The sequence below is a fragment of the Scyliorhinus torazame genome, chromosome 1 (genome assembly GCF_047496885.1).
Source record: "Scyliorhinus torazame isolate Kashiwa2021f chromosome 1, sScyTor2.1, whole genome shotgun sequence".
Classification (NCBI taxonomy): Eukaryota; Metazoa; Chordata; class Chondrichthyes; order Carcharhiniformes; family Scyliorhinidae; genus Scyliorhinus; species Scyliorhinus torazame.
The window spans coordinates 191,500,973-191,519,967 of NC_092707.1; the positions used below are offsets into that span (position 1 = coordinate 191,500,973).

Below are 18,995 nucleotides of genomic sequence, written 5' to 3' on the forward strand. Positions count from 1 at the left end.
ACTTAGCGTCCACATTGAGGAGCGATATCGGCCTGTGCGATCCACATTGCAGTGGACCCTTGTCTCACTTAAGAATCAAGGAGATTGTCGCCTCTGACATTGTCTGGGGCAGGGTTCCCTCCTCTCTTGCCTCGTTAAAGGTCCTCACTAGCAGTGGGGCCAGCAGGTCCACATATTTTCTATAGAACTCCACCGGGAACCCGTCCGGCCCCGGGGCCTTCCCCGCCTGTATGCTCCCCAAACCCTTGCTCAACTCCTCCAACCTAATTGGTGCTCCCAAACCAACCGCCTCCTGCTCCTCCACCGTCGGAAACCCCAGCTGGTCCAGAAATCGCCTCATCCCCCCCCCTTCCCCCCCCTGGGGGCTGGGATCTGTACAGCTCTTCATAGAAGGCCTTGAATACCTTATTTATTTTTGTGGCACTTCGAACCGTGGCTCCCCTTCCATCTTTGATTCCCCCTATTTCCCTCACTGCCGCCAGCATCCGGCTACCCTTTGCCCCGTACTCATAGGTCGCCCCTTGCGCCTTCCTCCATTGTGCCTCCGCCTTGCCCGTGGTCAGTAGGTCAAACTCCGTCTGGAGCCGTCGCCGTTCCCTAAGTACTCTTTCCTCCGGGGCCTCTGCGTATCTCCTGTCCACTTGCAAGATCTCGCCCACTAACCTCTCCCTTTCCATGCCCTCTGTCTTCTCCCTATGAGCCCTGATGGAGATTAGCTCTCCCCTGATCACCGCCTTCAGCGCCTCCCATACCACCCCCACTCGCACCTCCCTGTTGTCGTTGGCCTCCAAGTACCTTTCAATGCACCCCCTCACCTTCCGACACACCACCTCGTCCGCCAGCAGTCCCACTTCCCAACCGCCACAGCGGGCGTTGGTCCCTCTCTTCTCCCAGCCCCATTTCCACCCAGTGCGGGGCATGGTCCGAAACGGCTATGGCCGAATACTCCGTCCCCTCCACTCCCGGAATAAGCGCCCTACCCAGAACAAAGAAATCTATCCGGGAGTAAACCTTATGTACGTGGGAGAAAAAATAAAATTCCCTGGCCTGCGGTCTTGCAAACCTCCATGGGTCCACTCCCCCCATCTGATCCATAAAACCCCGGAGCACCTTGGCCGCCGCCGGCCTCCTGCCCGTCCTTGATCTGGAGCGGTCCAGTGCTGGGTCCAGCACTGTATTAAAGTCCCCTCCCATTATCAGTCCTCCTGCCTCCAGGTCCGGAATGCGCCCCAACATGCGCTTCATAAATCCAGCATCATCCCAGTTCGGGGCGTATACATTTACCAACACCACCCTCATCCCTTGCAGCCTACCACTCACCATCACATATCTCCCTCCTTTATCCGCTACGATAGTCTTGGCCTCAAATGGCAGATGCTTTCCCACCAGAATTGCCACCCCTCTATTTTTCGCGTCTAATCCCGAGTGAAATACCTGTCCTACCCATCCCCTTCTTAACCTGACCTGGTCCGCCACCTTCAGGTGTGTCTCTTGGAGCAATGCCACGTCTGCCTTCAGTCCCTTCAAGTGCGCGAACACTCGAGCCCTCTTCACCGGCCCATTCAGGCCCCTCACGTTCCACGTTATCAGCCGGATTGGAGGGACTCTCACCCGCCCCCCCTCGCCGACTAGCCATCTCCTTTTCTGGGCCAGTCCCTTGTCCGCGGCTCCCTCACTCTCCAGTCCCCCAGCCAGGGGACCCCCGTCCCAACCACCTCTTCTGTGTCCCGTTCTCTTTCGGCCAGTGGGGCAGCAACCCTTTTTCCCTCCCCCCTTCCCCCCCTCCCTCCTCTCCCCCCCCGCTAGATCCCCGTCTAGCTTTTTTGCTCCCCCATATCTCTCCCGTAAGTCAGCTGACCCCTGCTGACCCCGGCTTCTCCCGCCATCCCTTTGACCCCCCCCGTGTGGGAATCTCCCAATCAATATACATTCCTTCGTTCCCCTTCCCGCCTTTCTTGCCGCGCGCGGGAAAGAAAACCCCGCGCTTTCCAAAGCCTGCCCCACCCCCCATGGTGCAGCTACTGTCGTGGCCTTGTCTCCCTCCCCCCGCCCATATAACATTTCCTGTGCGTGATTGACCCCCTATGTACAACAACCATCATACTTCAACCCTCAAACACCCCCCTTCCACACAAACCCTCAATTAGAGTCCAGCTTTTCAGTTAGTATAAAGGTCCACGCCTCTTCGGGCGTTTCGAAGTAGTGGTGTTGGCCATTATGTGTAACCCACAGTCGCGCTGGCTGCAACATTCCAAATTTCACTCCTTTCCGACGCAGCACTGCTTTGGCCCGGTTGAAACCCGCTCTCCGCTTAGCGACCTCCGCGCTCCAATCTGGGTATATTCTGATCTCTGCATTGTCCCACTTGCTGCTCCGTTCCCTCTTGGCCCATTTCAGGACCCTCTCTCTGTCCGTAAACCGGTGAAATCTCACCACCATCGCCCATGGCGGCTCATTTGCCTTGGGCTTCCTCGCAAGCACTCGGTGCGCCCCATCCAGCTCCAGCAATCCCGGGGGGGCCTCCACACCCATCAGCGTCCCGATCATTGTGCCCGCATATGCCGCGGCATCGGCCCCCTCCACTCCTTCTGGGAGTCCCAGGATCCTCAAGTTGTTTCTCCTCGACCTATTCTCCAGGTTTTCGAGTCTTCCCGCCCACGTCTTGTGCAGCGCCTCGTGCCGCTCCACTTTCTCCGCCAGGCCCACGAGCTCATCGTCTTTCACGTTCACTTTTTCCTGGATCTCCTGGATCTTCACCTCTTGGGCTTTCTGGGTTGCTCCAAGCCCTTCAATTATTGCCAGCATAGGCGCCACCATCTCCTTGCGCATCTCCTCAAAGCAGCGCTTAATGAACCTCCTGCATCTCTTCTTTGTCTGTTGGCGCCGCCATTTTGTTTTTTTTCTCCTTCTTCTCTCGCTGCTCCAGGGCCGCTTTTTTTGCCGTTTCGCTGCGGGTCCGATCCATGCAGGTTGGTAGGGGACCTTTCTTCTTCCTTCCCCACGGGTTGATTTTCAAAAAAATGCCGTTGGGGCTCCGTTATCGGGCCTGAAAGTCCGTTTTCGCGGGAGCTCAGCTCCGCATCGCCGCAACCCGGAAGTAAAATTCTATGATTTTAACAAGCTGTTAGCAAGGCAAGTGATGGAGAAGTCATGCTTCCCCTTTGAGCCTAATGTTTGTAATATTTATTTTCCTCTCCTGGTCTCTAATCATGTAGGTATAGTCATTGGCTCTGAGATCTGTGACAGCAGGTTCCCCCCTCCCTGTTGCTAACTGGATGGAAGGACTTTGCTTTGCTGCAACTGTGTGCTGGTAAAAATGTGAGATTGTTAATTCATTACAGTCCAAAGATGAGAAGGTTAGGTGGATTGGCCATGCTAAATTGCCAATGTAGCCACCTAAAATGGCTGATTCCCGATTAATTTGGGCAAAACCCGATGTAAAATGGCTAACCGAAAAGGCTGATGGGAAAAGCAGCCAACAGGGCACAAACGGACAGCTGCAGACAGAATAGCGTATTCGGCTCTGGGGAAGTCGGCCCAGATCGATACCTGTGACCATTAGCAGCACATCAACACAGACATCTGCTGTTTAATCGGCTATCCCCGGGAACAATTGCAACATATTAGCAATTGAATGCCGATCCAGACCTCTCGGCGTCAGCAGTGGCCGAGACAAAGAAAGGTGAACGGCCACCTCCCGATCAAGGAATCGCCCCATTATTGGAGCATATCGAACCCAGTGATTGGGAACAAGTCCAATCACTTGGGACCAGGGTCAAGGTCCGCCCCGAGAGGCGGGAAGCCCCTGGGACCTATAAAAGATAGGGGCCAAGTTCAGATCGACCCTTCTCTCCCTTCTTCTCCTGCTCGCAACCTTCGCAAGAACCATCGATCAGAAACCGTAAGTTTGACTCCAGCGATCGCTACCCGATAGAGACTCCTAGCCATCGACCCGTATCAGCCTTTTGAATCCCGCAGGCCAGACCCAATTCGATAAGCCATTCGTTTCCCTGACCTGGTGGGCCATCCCCAAATGTTAAGTATTGGCCAGTAGTGGTAGGTAGTGATATAGAAAGTAGGATTATTGCGTAAGTATTTATTGCTGTACATAATAAATGACCGTTGATTTCAATCTTACTAAGCGGTGTGCTGACTTATTAATCATAACTCAAGCTTGAACCACGTGGCGGTATCAGAAAGATACCTGGCGACTCGTGAGCAAAGGTGACATAATCAGAGCTAATAAAACTAAGGTTAATAAGAGCAACATAATTGGCGACTCTGGTGGGACCCGATCTAGAAGTGGAAAACCACTCCGGGAGAACCCAAGACATTTTGAATTAGTATCCAATTGGAAACAAAAACCCATAAGTGTTCAAGCGGTTCTGATTAATAAGTCATAATTCAGAAGTGTGTGTATGCATGCGTAACTAACAGGGCTATAAGGTAAAACTGATAGATTTTTGTTGCGTCAAAACTGTCGGAAGTCTGTATTTTCAGAAATTAGCGCAAGCCATACCCGCATCTACGACACCACCTTAGCCCCCTGTTCCAAATTTACCTGAAGAAAGCAGATAGGAGAGATGGCCATGCAGGCAATGCAACGCCTCATGAATCCCCAGGAATTTGCGGTTGCAGCGACCAGCAGCAGTAGAATGGGACAGTGTCCCATTTGGGAAGAGGAAATTCGGAAATATCTCAAGGGCAAAGGATGGCCCATGTGGGATGATTTCTGCAGTAATGACGACTCAGGTCCCGGAAGTATAGAGCATACTTGGTGGGAGAACATGAGTGAAATTCATAAAAAGACCTGAGCAAAAGCGCGCAAGCCGATGGCAATTGTGTCCTGTCTGGCACAATTGCGAGGTACAGAGGAGGTCGCCAGGATGCTCCGCAAAGAAGTAGAGGGCATACATCGCATGAGTAAAGTCGATGTATGCGAAGTTGAGAAAGAGAATTTAGAGTTAAGGAGGAAATTGGCAGCAAAGGATGAAGAGGTGGCTGACGCCAAACGGGGTCACCAGTCTTGTCTGGCGCATTTAAGCAGTTTCCAATCCCAGTATGAAAAGGCTTATCAGGACACGCAGCGTGCAGTCCTGGTAAAGAAAGAGACAGAGAAGCAGGTGGAGACGCTACAGAAGCAATGTAGTGATCTCAAGGCAGCCTTGAGAGCGCTCCACGCTGCAACCACGGACCAAAGGCAGAGTACCATAGACCATGCGAAATGCCGAAAGCAAATTGCAGAGCTGCAATCACTGCTTTCTGTCCAAAAGGGATTCCAAGAAACCTTTGGGGAAAGTTTAGAACAGGAAGACGGCCCTGATTGGGAAGAATTGCAGGAAACAGCACAGATATATGTTCAGGGAACATGTGCGCAGGGAAAGCCCCAAAGGAGAAAAGCATCCCCACCCCCCACACAGCAGGTAGTTCAGGCTCCCATGAACCCTGTAACAACCCACCGCACAGCCAGATCAGACGAGGCGGAATTCCTATATTCCACCCCCCTCACAGTGACCCAATTACGGGACGCGTGTGCAAAAATCACACCGTTCCTCCCCGCTTCAGACCCACACCATTTCTTTGCCACCGTTAAATATCAGGCGACCATGTACGGCCTGGATGAGCGAGAGCATGTAAAGCTCATGGTTCTAAGTTTAGACCCATCAGTAGCAGCAGCCCTTCCCGACTCACAGAACGTAGGAGAAGGCACCCTTGCAGAAATGCATACCGCGATCCTGGATGCGATCGGGTATAACCGGGGTGACCCCGTAGTTGGCCTCAATAAGTGCAGGCAGGAAAAGACCGAACACCCCACAGTGTTTGCTGGATGCCTGTGGATTCATTTCACAGCAGTTTTCGGTAATTTAGAACGCGGCCATTTGTCCCAAGACGGTATGGCCAAATGGACCCGCACCCTTATCTCCCATGCCACAGAGGCAGGACAAAAAGCCTGTACAAATTATGACCCCTCAGAGGAAGCCCACAATGAGAAATGGGTTTTAAAAAGATTGTCCCGCGCCTGGGAGCAGTCTGTACAAAGCAAACCCACAGTTAAAAATCCTGAAGAACAGCAGGCAGAAGCAGACAAACCCGCAGTTAGGGAACCCGAGGAAGAGCAGGCAGACATGCATCCAGCTAAAACGCACCAGGACCCCGCATGGGTAAACGAAGGAAGGAACAGCCCCCGACAGAGACCTCCAGAATGTTACAATTGCGGACAATTAGGACATTACGCACCAGGGCCGTTGAGTGTCTTTAAGACAGAAGTTGATAAATTCTTGATTTCTCGAGGAATTAAGGGCTATGGAGAGAGAGAGCGGGTAAATGGAGTTGAAATCAGCCATGATTGAATGGTGGAGTGGACTCGATGGGCCGAATGGCCTTACATCCGCTCCTATGTCTTATGGTCTTATGGTCTTAATGTCAAGCCCCCCTGAAACAGCAATGGAATAAGCCCACAAATGCCCCCCGAACCAGCAAAGAAACCAACAGCCCTGATCCCCACCCAGGGAACCATACCCAAGGGAACAATGCACCAGAGAGCCTGCTCCACCTTATGTGCCTCAGGGGTCATGTTACAACTGTGAGCAACCAGGACACTTCGCCCGAGATTGCAGGAGACCCCCACCAGCTAGACTAGCCCCCAGATATGAAAGAGAACACCACCCACAGCAGCGACAAGGTCCCAGCTGCCCCATGCAAACTGTGAGCGCTTACCCACCACTTCTCATGGCAGCGTTACCTCAGCAAGGCCACTTCATTTTTGTTTCACTCCTCCTTCCTTTCTTCTTTGGTCACGCTGTACTCCCTCCATATGCTAATTACACTCCAGCCCAAATGTGATTTACGATGTCCCATATTCTGATGGAACCTGCAGGATGTTTTATGTTGTTCGTACGTTTGTTTTATGTTGTTCGTCCTACAGTAAACATTTCCAGCCGCTTGTTCAGCGGTACCAACTTGTCTACAGATACCTGGTCAACAGACCAGACGCTTGTTCAGCGGAACTAGCTTTTCAGCAGATATCTGCTCACCAGACGCCCGATCGTAGCTGCTCTTGTGATTCGAGGATAGAATCACAGCAGCAACCCCACCATGATGACTACATTTTTGCCCGTTCTTGTCAGTTGCTCAGGCAGTGGAGAAACGGCGTGAGACCCGCCCTGCCTGGGGACCCCCCCCGTTGGTCAAACATGCTCGGGTAGGGGAGAGACGGCATTGGTAGCCGTCCTACCCGGGGACTCCATCCAAATCTTACCCGTCGCGGCCCATACGCACCTCATTTGACATTTTCATTTCAAAAAGTTTTATTTTTTTGTAGGCGACCTTTAGGTTGCTGCCATATGCTATTTACATCCTGGAACATTTGGATGGTAAGTCAGCACTGGTCCCTCATTGGGAAGTGTGCTGTGTCCTAAAATTTGTTTTGGAAGAATAAAATGAGGGAGTCACACATAGTGACCAATTATAAGGGTATAATTGGTCCCAAAAAGGACAGACACACTAACACACCGGATATTAAATCAAGGTAGTTACAGATACTATGCTTGTTTTACAGAACTCCAGAAGCTCCAGGACCGGAGAAAACAGAGAACACAAAGAAAGAAAAAGAAAGAGGACAGCCATGAGGACTTCTTTCATCGTGCTCAACATTTTTTATTTGGACATTTGGTTGCGTGGGAACGCGGACCCCATTACTCCAAGCCCCCCTGCCGTTAATGTTTCACTGCCCCGCAGTACCCAAAGCCCAGTCACCAGCGACACTGCATCTTCCTGGTGTGACAGGTTCATAACCTGGTACTCCCTGTCCTACGTGATTGAAGCACTGTTAGCGTTGGCGATACTCTGCTGTGCAGTGCAGACTATGCGCCTCCGCAAATGGAGAAGGAGAGCGTACCGCACTCGAACCCCGGTATATCGGATCCGATCCCCTATATTCGGGTATGACCAGACCCCCGACCCCCGCGACCTATAATACAATAATAAAGAACATGCACTTGCGTTTTTCTGTAAATAAAAAAATGTACAAAACCACCATGCACAAAAAAATGTATGATCCTGAGCTTGACTGCCAAGCCAGGAAAGAGTATATTGAATGTTATGATTGTTGTTGTATGTTTTAGGGAGATAGGAGAATGCAATGTTTGATGAGTATAGTGTCTTTCGGTAAAATTAGAGGTTCCAAGTTTTTATTTTGTAGATGCATGCCCCTGCCTGACATAGCACCCTTAGAATTGTTTAGGTAAAATTTTTGTGCATAGCTAGGGTCAGAGTAGTGGCCATGTAGGAGGTGTCCCCCCCGGTCAGGGAACGGAAAGGACAAAATTTAGGTGATCCTTCACGCTTCGCGTTAGGATCACAAGTAGGGAATGTAGCCACCTAAAATGGCCAACAGGGCACAAACGGACAGCTGCAGACAGAATAGCGTATTCGGTTCTGGGGAAGTTGGCCCAGATCGATACCTGCGACCATTAGTAGCACATCAACACAGACATCTGCAGTTTAATCGGCTATCCCCGGGAACAATTGCAACATATTAGCAATTGAATGCCGATCCAGACCTCTCGGCGTCAGCAGTGGCCGAGACAAAGAAAGGGTGAACAACCACCCCCTGATCAAGGAATCGCCCCATTATTGGAGCATATCGAACCCAGTGTTTGGGAACAAGTCCAATCACTTGGGACCAGGGTCAAGGTCCGCCCCGAGAGGCGGGAAGCCCCTGGGACCTATAAAAGACAGGGGCCAAGTTCAGATCGACCCTTCTCTCCCTTCTTCTGCTCGCAACCTTCGCAAGAACCATCGATCAGAAACCGTAAGTTTGATTCCAGCGATCGCTACCCGATAGAGACTCCTAGCCATCGACCCGTATCAGCCTTTTGAATCCCGCAGGCCAGACCCAATTCGATAAGCCATTCGTTTCCCTGACCTGGTGAGCCATCCCCAAAAGTTAAGTATTGGCCAGTAGTGGTAGGTAGTGATATAGAAAGTAGGATTATTGTGTAAGTATTTATTGCTGTACATAATAAATGACCGTTGATTTCAATCTTACTAAGCGGTGTGCTGACTTACTAATCATAACTCGAGCTTGAACCACCTGGCGGTATCAGAAAGATACCTGGCGACTCGTGAGCAAAGGTGACATAATCAGAGCTAATAAAACTAAGGCTAATAAGAGCAACACCACTAAGCATCCAAAAGGATATGTAAGGGTTACGGGGATAGGGTGGAAATGTAGGCTTAAGTAGGGTGTGCTTTCCAAGGACCGGTGCAAACCTGGTAGGCCAAATGGCCTCCTTCTGCACGGTAGGGATTCTAGGATTCTATGATGATTATATGATGTGCAGGTTAGGTGGATTGACTATGATCAATGCACAGACTTGCGTGGGAGTGTGCCTAGGTAGAATGCTCTTTTGGAGTGATGTTGCAGACTTGATGGACTAAATGGCCCCCTGCAATATAGGTATCCTATTGGTTTTGGTTTGGATTTGTTTATTGTCACGTGTACCGAGGTACAGTGGAAAATATTTTTCTGCGAGCAGCTCAAACAGATCACTTAGTACAGGAAAAGCAAATACGTAACACACAGGGCAACGGCATTGGGTGAAGTATACAGGAGTGTAGTTTGAATCAGATCAGTCCAGAAGAGGGTTGTTTAGGGAGCCTGGTAACAGCGAGGAAGAAGCTGTTTTTGAATCTGTGCTTGCTTGTTCTCAGGCTTCTGTATCTCCTGCCCAATGGAAGAAGTTGGAAGAGTGAGTAAGCCGGGTGGGAGGAGTCTTTGATTATGCTGCCCGCTTTCCCAAGGCAGCGGGAGGAATAGATAGAGTCAATGGATGGGAGGCAGGTTTGTGTGTTGTACTGGGCTGTGTTCAATATTCTCTGAAGTTTCTTGCGGTCTTGGGCTGAGCAGTTGCCATCCCAGGCTGTGATGCAGCCAGATAGGATGCTTTCTATGGTGCACCTGTAAAAGTTGGTAAGAGTCAGTATAGACATGCTGAATTTCCTTAGTTTCCTGAGGAAGTATAGGCGCTGTTGTGTTTTCTTGGTGGTAGCATCGACGTGGGTGGACCAGGACCGATTTTTGGTGATGTGTACCCCTAGGAATTTGAAGCTGTCAACCACTTCCACCTCGGCCCCGTTGATGCAGACAGGGGTGTGTACAGTACTTTGTTTCCTGAAGTCAATGATCAGCTCTTTAGTTTTGCTGGCATTGAGGGAGAGATTGTTGTCGTTGCACTACTCCACTAGGTTTTCTATCTCCCTCCTGTATTCTGACTCGTCATTGTTCAAGATCCGACCCACTATGGTCGTGTTGTCAGCAAACCTGTGAGATGGAGTTGGAGCCAAATTTTGCCACAAAGTCGTGTGTGTACAGGGAGTATAGTAGGGGGTTAAGTACGTAGCCTTGCGGGGCCCCGGTATTGAGGACTATCGTCGAAGAGGTGTTGTTTATTCTTACTGATTGTGGTCTATGGGTCAGAAAGTCGAGGACCCAGTTGCAGAGTGAGGAGCCAAGTCCTAGGTTTTGGAGCTTTGATATTAACTACATTCATCTAATGTGCCTGTATTCTATGGAACTACATTCATGTAATGTGCCCAAGTACATAAATAGGCTTTTGCCAAAGCAATGATTGCATGTCTGCCCCAATGACTCAGCAGGTAAAAGTGCTACATGGTTGTGGATTCAGTTCCCATGCTTGAGAATTGTGCAAATCATCTAGGCTGACACTCCAGGGAGTGCCTCACTGTTGGGAGTTGCTGATTTTTGGATGAGATGTTATACTGTTGAACCAGTCTACCCTCTCCGGTGATCAACAAAGATACCATGACACTATTTTAGGGAATAATAGAGTTCTCTCCAGTGTCCTGGCCAATATGTGTCCCTCAACCATCCTCACCAAAAAAAACCATTTGGGGCTAGATCCTCTGGCTGTTCACGCAGTGGAATCTTCCAGTCCTGCCGACGGCATATTCCCGCTGTAGGTTTCCTGGCAGTGTGGGGTGGATTCGATGGGAAATCCCAGTGACAGTGGTGGGACCAGAAGGTCCCGCTGCCGGCCAAGGGTGGGCCGCCTCCCACCGCCGAGAAACGCGCTGCGGGTAGGCCAGAGAATCTCACCGATGATCTGACCATAATCACGATGCTGTTTGTGGGACATTGCTCTGTGCAAATTGACTGCAACATTTCCTCCTTTACTACTGTGACTGCATTTCAAAAATACTTCATTGACTGAAAAGCTCTTTGGGATATTCTGAGGATGTGAAAAGTGCGATATAAGAAGTCCTTTCCTAAATCAAATGGATCAGGATGAACCTGATTCGTAACTGGGAAAGAGGAGTTAACTGGGACGAGATGGGAATGTTCCAATTGGCTCAAGGCTAGGAAAGGGAGAACCAGTCAGGGTGGCATTGCCTGGTCAGGATTCAGTGACTCCTGGAAAGTAGACATACATGGAAACCGGGTAAGGACTGACTGAGCTTCAATCTGATCTCCCAGATGATCATGTAGCTTTCTATAATTCAGTGGTTTGTGTCCATGATGAAGCATTTGAACTTAATGTGAGGCACTGCAGGCCAGTTCCACGACAGTCGACTTGTTAAGATGAGGCAAACATATATTAAGTGGGAAATGTTGAAGGTGAGCAGTGCGGGAGAGCTTTATATTAAGATGTATGTGTATGAAGTATAAATATTTTCACATTCACACAGGTAAAGTGAGTGATATTCCTTTTATTTAATAACTTGGAACGAAATAGAGAAATTTGTGAACTAAATATAAAGATTGCAGTTTTCCACAATGGGTGGGGTGTAAAATTCTGGCAAAAGGACAAATGGCTCCAAATAGAAATTGGAATAAGAAAAATGTAATCAACTTCTAGTTCCAATAAAAAAAAAAGTAGAAACCTGAATGGATCTATATTCAGAATAACGGTTATTATTGTGCTTCTGTGTTTCCTTTTCTTGTTCGTTCTCCAATTTACAAACACTGACCTCTGTAATATTATTTCATGATCTGTTCTGTAGTTACATATGTGTGTTTCAATTGCCCTGTTAACCAAAGGGATGATTAGTTTTAACAAAAACCTTGTCAGCTCCTGTCAGAAAATTAGTGGTGAAGCAGTTTAATGGCCAGATTATTAAAACTGTTGAATCTCATCAAAATAAGACACTGTAGTTGAACAGCTAATTGAGGCACTGCAACACTTAGAAATGGTAGAAAAAGGTACTTATTTTTAACTTGTCACTTTAAAAAATACGTTAAGACTTAAGGTGAGTAAAAATGACTGAATTTACAATTAGCTTGGTCAACAAGGCAATGCTTTCATGCAAATAGATGAAGACGGATTAAAATGATGTGCAATTATGAAGCCCTGGATTACGGTCTGTTACCTCCTGGGTTTGTTTACACATCAGATCAACCATGCAGTTACCAAGAGTGACATGGCAACATTAGGCGGTATGTGTGCACGGTTGGAAGTCTCAGATGATTAACAGATTGAGAACTGGAGTGCTGCTGCTCAATGACCATGTACCAGAAAGCCAGGCTGAAAAGGAAATTGAAGTAATCTGCACAGGATTCTTACACTTCTCTGAATGAACGTACAGGATTTGCTCAGATACGATCGTTGCATTTTTGCTCTCAACTCTAGACATACAAAGGTAGGAATTTAGATAATGCACACAAAGCATGTTTTTCTTTTGAGATTACACGTGCACAGCATTTATTGCTTGAAGAAGATTGAAGTCATTGGTCTAAATGGAGTTTCAGTCACTTCCTTGGCTTCAGTTGTGCCTATTCACAATGATTGATTGATTGATTTGATTTATTGTCACATGTACCGTAGAACAGTGAAAAGTATTTTTCTGCGGCCAAGGAAACGTACACAATCCGTACACAGTAGACAAAAAGGAATGGTAGATAGTTACAGTGAATGCGAAAAAGTACACAGTACATTGACAAATCAGTAATTGGTTATAACATATGAAGTGCAAAAGAGTTTTAGTAAGTCAGAGCGGTGATAAACGGAAAGGATCTGGGTGAGAGCTCGCAGAGAGTCGTCATGCTCCAGCACCAGCTTGGAAAAATATCATACTATACCTGTTGGCATCTCCTTCCTGTACTGGTGCTGCTTTACCGTACCAGTCGGCAATAGGGCAGGAGCAGTCATTGAGTTAGTTTACCTCCCCCTCTGGGACCGCACAGTGGCCCAGTCGTTAGCACTGCTGCCTACTGTGCTGAAGACCCGGGTTTGATCCCGGCCCCGGATCACTGTGTGGAGTTTGCCCATTCTCCCGGTGTCTGTGTGGGTTTCACCCCCACAACCCAAAGATGTGCAGGTTAGGTGGTGTTGCTCTTTTTAGCCTTAGTTTATTAGCTCTGATTATGTCACCTTTGCTCACGAGTCACCAGGTATCTTTCTGATACCGCCACGTGGTTCAAGCTCGAGTTATGATTAATAAGTCAGCACACCGCTTAGTAAGATTGAAATCAACGGTCATTTATTATATACAACCAGTAATGTTTACACAATAATCCTACTATCTATACAATAAACCTATCACTACTGGCCAATACTTAACTTTAGGAAGAGCCCACCAGGTCAGGGAAACGAATGGCTTATCCAATCGGATCTGGCCCGCGGGATTCAAAAGGCTGCTACAGGTCGATGGCTAGGAGTCTTTACCGGATAGCGATCGCTGGATTCAAAACTTACAGTTGCCGGTTGCTGTTCTTGCGAAGGTCTCGAGCAGGCGAAGAAGGGAGAGAGAGAGAGATCTGAACTTGGCCCCTCACTTTATAGGGCCCAGGGGCTTCCCGCCTCCCGGGGCGGCCCTTGACCCTGAGTCCCAAGTGATTGGACTTGTTCCCAATCACTGGGGTCGATACGTCCAATTGCGAGGCGATTCCCCGATCGGGGGGTGGTCGTTCACCTGCCTTTGTTTCGGCCACTGCAGGCGCCGACAGGTCTGGCCCGGTATTCAATTGCTAATATGTTGCAATTGTTCCCGGGGATAGCTGATTAAACTGCAGATGTCTGGGTGGATGGGCTGTTAATAGCCCTGAGTATCGATCTGGGCCAACTTCCCCAGAGCCGAATATGCTATTCGGTCTGCAGCTGTCCGTTTCTGTCTTGTTACCTGCTTTTCCCAGCAGTCTTTCCGGTTAGCCATTTTAAATCGGGTTTTGGCCAAATTAATCGGGACGCAGCCATTTTACGTGGCTACAGTGGATTGGCCACACTAAATTGCCCCTTAATTGGAAAAAAAATAATTGGGTACTCTAAATTTATTATTTTTAAAATTTAAAACGTTTACCCCCCACGCCCCCTTGCCGAGCACTGAAGGGGGTGTTGGGAATTGTTGCTGTTATCCTATGTAAGATAATGCTGAAAGCCTGAATCTATAGAATTCCTACGTTGCAGAAGGGGGCCATCGAGTTTCCACTGACCCTCTGAAAGAGCACTCTTCCTAGGCCCACTTCCTGCCCTATTCCCATAACCCCACCAAACCTGCACATCTTGGGACAGGCAGTCATTTGTTCTAAACATAGCAAGAACAAATTTAATTTTATAAAGGTCTATAAAATAATGAGGAACATAGATAAGGTCAACATCTTTTCCCAAAGATAGGGGAGTCTAAAATTAGAGGGCACAGGTTGTGACATTATACAAACTTACAGCGTGCAAAGAGTTAATGTTTTGTTAAAACTAGCCACTTCAAGGAGCTAAGGGACAGTACTATAAATTGAACTGACTCTTGGATTTCGGGGAGAGTGAGCTGGAGAGATTTCGGGGAGGGTGAGCTGGAGAGGGTAGATTAGAGTTTAGAGGAGACTAAAGTAGAGTGCATTAGAGAACTAGTAAGATAGAAGATAATTGTAGTTAGAATATAGAGATAGTGTTAATGAGTGTAGTTTTATAATATATTTATTTACCATAGGAATAGGTGTCAAGCTCTAAATCAAGTAGTGTAAATAGAATTAGTTTAGTTCGTGAAAAGAACTTCAAGTGTCTTTGTGATCACTATGTTTTCCATCCTGAAGTCAGTAAGAAGTCTTACAACACCAGGTTAAAGTCCAACAGGTTTGTTTTGAATCACTAGATTTCAGAGCACTGCTCCTTCCTCAGGTGGAAGGAGCTGTGCTCCGAAAGCTAGTGATTCGAAACAAACCTGTTGGACTTTAACCTGGTTTTGTAAGACTTCTTACTGTGCTCACCCCAGTCCAACGCTGGCATCTTCACATCATCCTGAAGTCACCCTCACAAAGATCAACACACAGGTTTAAGGTGAGGGGGGAGAGATACACACAGAGGGTGGTGAGTGTCTGGAATGAGCTGCTGGAGGCAGTAGTAGAGGCGGATACAATTTTGTCTTTTAAAAAGTATTGAGACAGTTGGGTAAGATGGGTATAGATGGATATGGACCAAATGCGGGCAATTGGGTCTAGCTTTGTGGTAACAACTGGGGCGGCATGGACAAGTTGGGCCATAGGACCTGTTTGCATGCTATAAACCTCTACGACTCTAAATGTTAAAAATCCTGTAAACATGTTGTACATATACACACCTAGTTAATGAATGAAAATGGTCAGACAGTAAATATTGTTTCCTTTACAAATGATGGCAGTCACAGAAGTCTTAATGCTTTTGATCATTGATCATTATGGGCAGCATGGTAGCACAAGTGGATAGCACTGTGGCTTCACAACGCCAAGGTTCCAGGTTCGATTCCCCGCTGGGTCACTGTCTGTGCACGCTCTCCCCGTGTCTGCGTGGGTTTCCTCCGGGTGCTCCGGTTTCCTCCCATAGTCCAAAGACGTGCAGGTTAGGTGAATTGGCCATGATAAATTGCCTTTAGTGACCAAAAAGGTTAGGAGGGGTTATGGGGATAGGGTGGAAGTGAGGGCTTAAGTGAGTCGGTGCAGACTCGATGGGCCGAATGGCCTCCTTCTGCACTGTATGTTCTATGTAATGTAATTACACTATACATTTCCATTAATAATTCCCATTGATATCACAGCCAAGGTTATGAAAAAGTCACCAGAGTCCCAGGGGACCATAGGCTGCTCACCCCTTTGAGACAGAGCTGACTGGTGGTGATTTCCCCAGAGAATCATTGCATCTCACAAGGTACAAAGCCAAGAGGGGAAGGCCTTCATTGTTATATCAGCCAGTACAGGAACTGAACCCATGCTGTTGGCGTTGCATCACGAACCAGCCGTCCAGCCAATAGTAGCTTGGAAGTTACATCACTGAATTGGTAATCCAGAAACCTGGGCTAATAATGTGGAGACATGAATTCAAATCCCACCGTTGGCAGCTGGGGAATTTAAATTCAATGAGTTAAATATTTTGATTTGATTTATAGTCACATGTACCGAAGTACAGTGAAAAGTATTTTTCTGCAGAAAGTCTGAAATTAAAAACTAATAACAGCAGTGGTAACCATGAAACTACTGGATTGTTGTAAAAGCCCATCTTGTGCATAATCTCCTTCAGGGAAGGAGATCTGCTCACTGAAATGACCTAAGAAGCCAATCAGTTCTATCCAAGAAAGCATCTCACCACCTCTTCTCGAGGGCAATCGGATGGACTTTAGATGCTGTCCTAGACAGTAATTCCCACATCTCATGAATGAATAGGGAAAAAAAACAAGTTTCAGTTTAACGAAGACTGGAATTTTCCAGCCCCTCATGCTGGTGGAATCTACCAACCCCGCTGATGTCAATGGCGATTTGAATAGATTGGAATAGATTGTTGGCCTTGCCCTCCTTGGGGAGGGGAAAATGGCTGGAAAATCCCAGGTCAAGGCTCCAGGGTTTTACAAATGCGGTGCCAAATCTGATCAAATGAAATGAAATGAAAATCGCTTATTGCCACAAGTAGGCTTCAATGAAGTTACTGTGAAAAGCCCCTAGTCGCCACATTCCAGCGCCTGTTTGGGGAGGCTGGTACGGGAATCGAACTGTGCTGCTGGCCTGCCTTGGTCTGCTTTAAAAGCCAGCGATTTAGCCCAGTGTTTGTTTTCCCTGTAAATCAGTGACGATTTTCTTGTCTTTCTCTTTCTATCCACCCCCCCCTCCCAATCTTCCTTTCCCAAAATCTGGTACTTACCCGTTGCTTCCACCCCCTCAATTATTACCATGAAATTGGAAGCAGCTGTAAAAAAACAGGGAGGGGGGGAAATAAAAATAAGACTAGGCTCCTAAATTCGACTGTTATCCATAAAAGAAGAATGTTCAGGGTTACGAGGGAAAAAAGCAGGGGAACAGCACGAGGTGAGTCCTCATTCAGAGAGCAGGTGCTCACAAGGTGAGCCAAAAAGCCTCTCAGACCATGACAGTTCTGTGTTTCTAAATGAGTGCTTCCAAATGCTCCGCATGAGGAGTGATGACCTCGTTACATATTATTTTAAAAAGAATTAAACGCAACAGCTGTCAGCAGACTCTTGGACAGGAGCACGTTTGAATTTTTTCCACACGGTGGCGCTTAACTTGGCAGCAGTAGCACAAACTAATATTGCACAAATGTGGTTGCATCCGATGGCCAGCAGAGGATGCAAAGTAGCTTGCAGTGTATTTGCCATTTTACCATCAAAGAGAAACAGCACCACCCCATTTTGCTGCACAACTCAATCAATCTGCATCATTTCTAGAAGTCTTGTATCTGGGCATGTAATTTGATCATCACTTTTTGGGTCTCATGCCACATGGTAATTTGTGCCACTATTGTGTATTCGATTAGATTTAGATTTATTGTCACGTGTACCGAGGTACAGGGAAAATAATTGTTTTGGGTACAGTCCAGACAGATCGTTCCATGCATGCAAAAACATAGGACAAGTGATACATACACAATATAAATACATAGACATAGACATCGGGTGAAAAATATGGCGTATAGTGCTACAACAGTAGAGATGATGCGTAGAGAGATCAGTTTAATCCATAAGAGGATCATTTAGGTAACAGCGGGGAAGCTGTTTTTTAATCTGTTTATGCGTGTTCTCAGACTTTTGTATCTTCTGCCCGATGAAAGAGGTTGGAAGAGAGAATAGCCTGGGTGGGAGGGGTCTTTGATTATGCTGCCCGCTTTCCCAAGGCAGCGGGAGGTATAGGCAGAGCCAATGGATGGGATAAAAGCAATTACTGTGGATGCTGGAATCTGAAACCAAAGAGAAAATGCTGGAAAATCTCAGCAGGTCTGGCAACATCTGTAGAGAGAGAAAAGAGCTAATGATGGGAGGCAGGTTCGCGTGATGGACTGGGCTGTGTTCACGACTCTGTAGTTTCTTATGGTCTTGGGCCGAGCAGTTGCCATACCAGGCTTTGATGTAGCCAGATAGGATGCTTTCTATGATGCATCTGTAAAAATTGGTAAGAGTCGATGTGGACATGCCGAGTTTCCTAAGTTTCCTGAGGAAGTATAGGTGCTGTTATGCTTCCTTGGTGGTAGCGTCGATGTGGGTGGACCCGGACAGATTGTTGATGATGTGCACACCTAGGAATTTGAAGCTGTCAACCATCTCCACCTCGGCCTCGTTGATGATTATCTCAAGTTATATTTTCATATAACAGCAGGCAGAGAATACACTAACGCCAAGCAGGACAACAGGAGTGGAACGGTCCACCCTAAGGTTAAAAAACAAACCATCAAAAATGACCAGTCATCAATCAGCTGTAAATAACAAAAAGCAAGAAGATAGCCAATGAAATCATGCCACGTATCCCTCTTGAAAGCTCCTCAAGCGATCACTATTTCCTCTGAGAACCTATCACCGGAAATAATAGCTAGAACTTTAAACGCCATTAGATCAGCATCTCATTGTATACATCACATTAATTCTGCTTTATATTGTCATGGGAATGTCACTTTAAGAAACGTTTGTCTGCTCAAGTGGCTGCAGTGATGTTAGAGGGTGGGTGGAGCTGAGCTCTGGCTCTGCAAATTAGTTTCGCTTTGAGGAAAAACTTGGGTGTGTCTATGTTTTTTAGT

General features: G+C 47.5%; 1 protein-coding gene across 1 annotated transcript in view; it reads left to right on the plus strand.

The window, feature by feature from the left end:
* Positions 1–11,513: 11,513 nt before the first annotated feature.
* LOC140418281 (uncharacterized) overlaps positions 11,514–18,995 on the plus strand; it is a 111,093-nt gene continuing 103,611 nt past the window's right edge. Inside the window, exons 1-2 of the mRNA XM_072501748.1 lie at positions 11,514–11,638; positions 12,415–12,660. The gene's annotated coding sequence lies outside the window, so the exon portion shown is untranslated. The remainder of the gene's footprint in view (positions 11,639–12,414; positions 12,661–18,995) is intronic.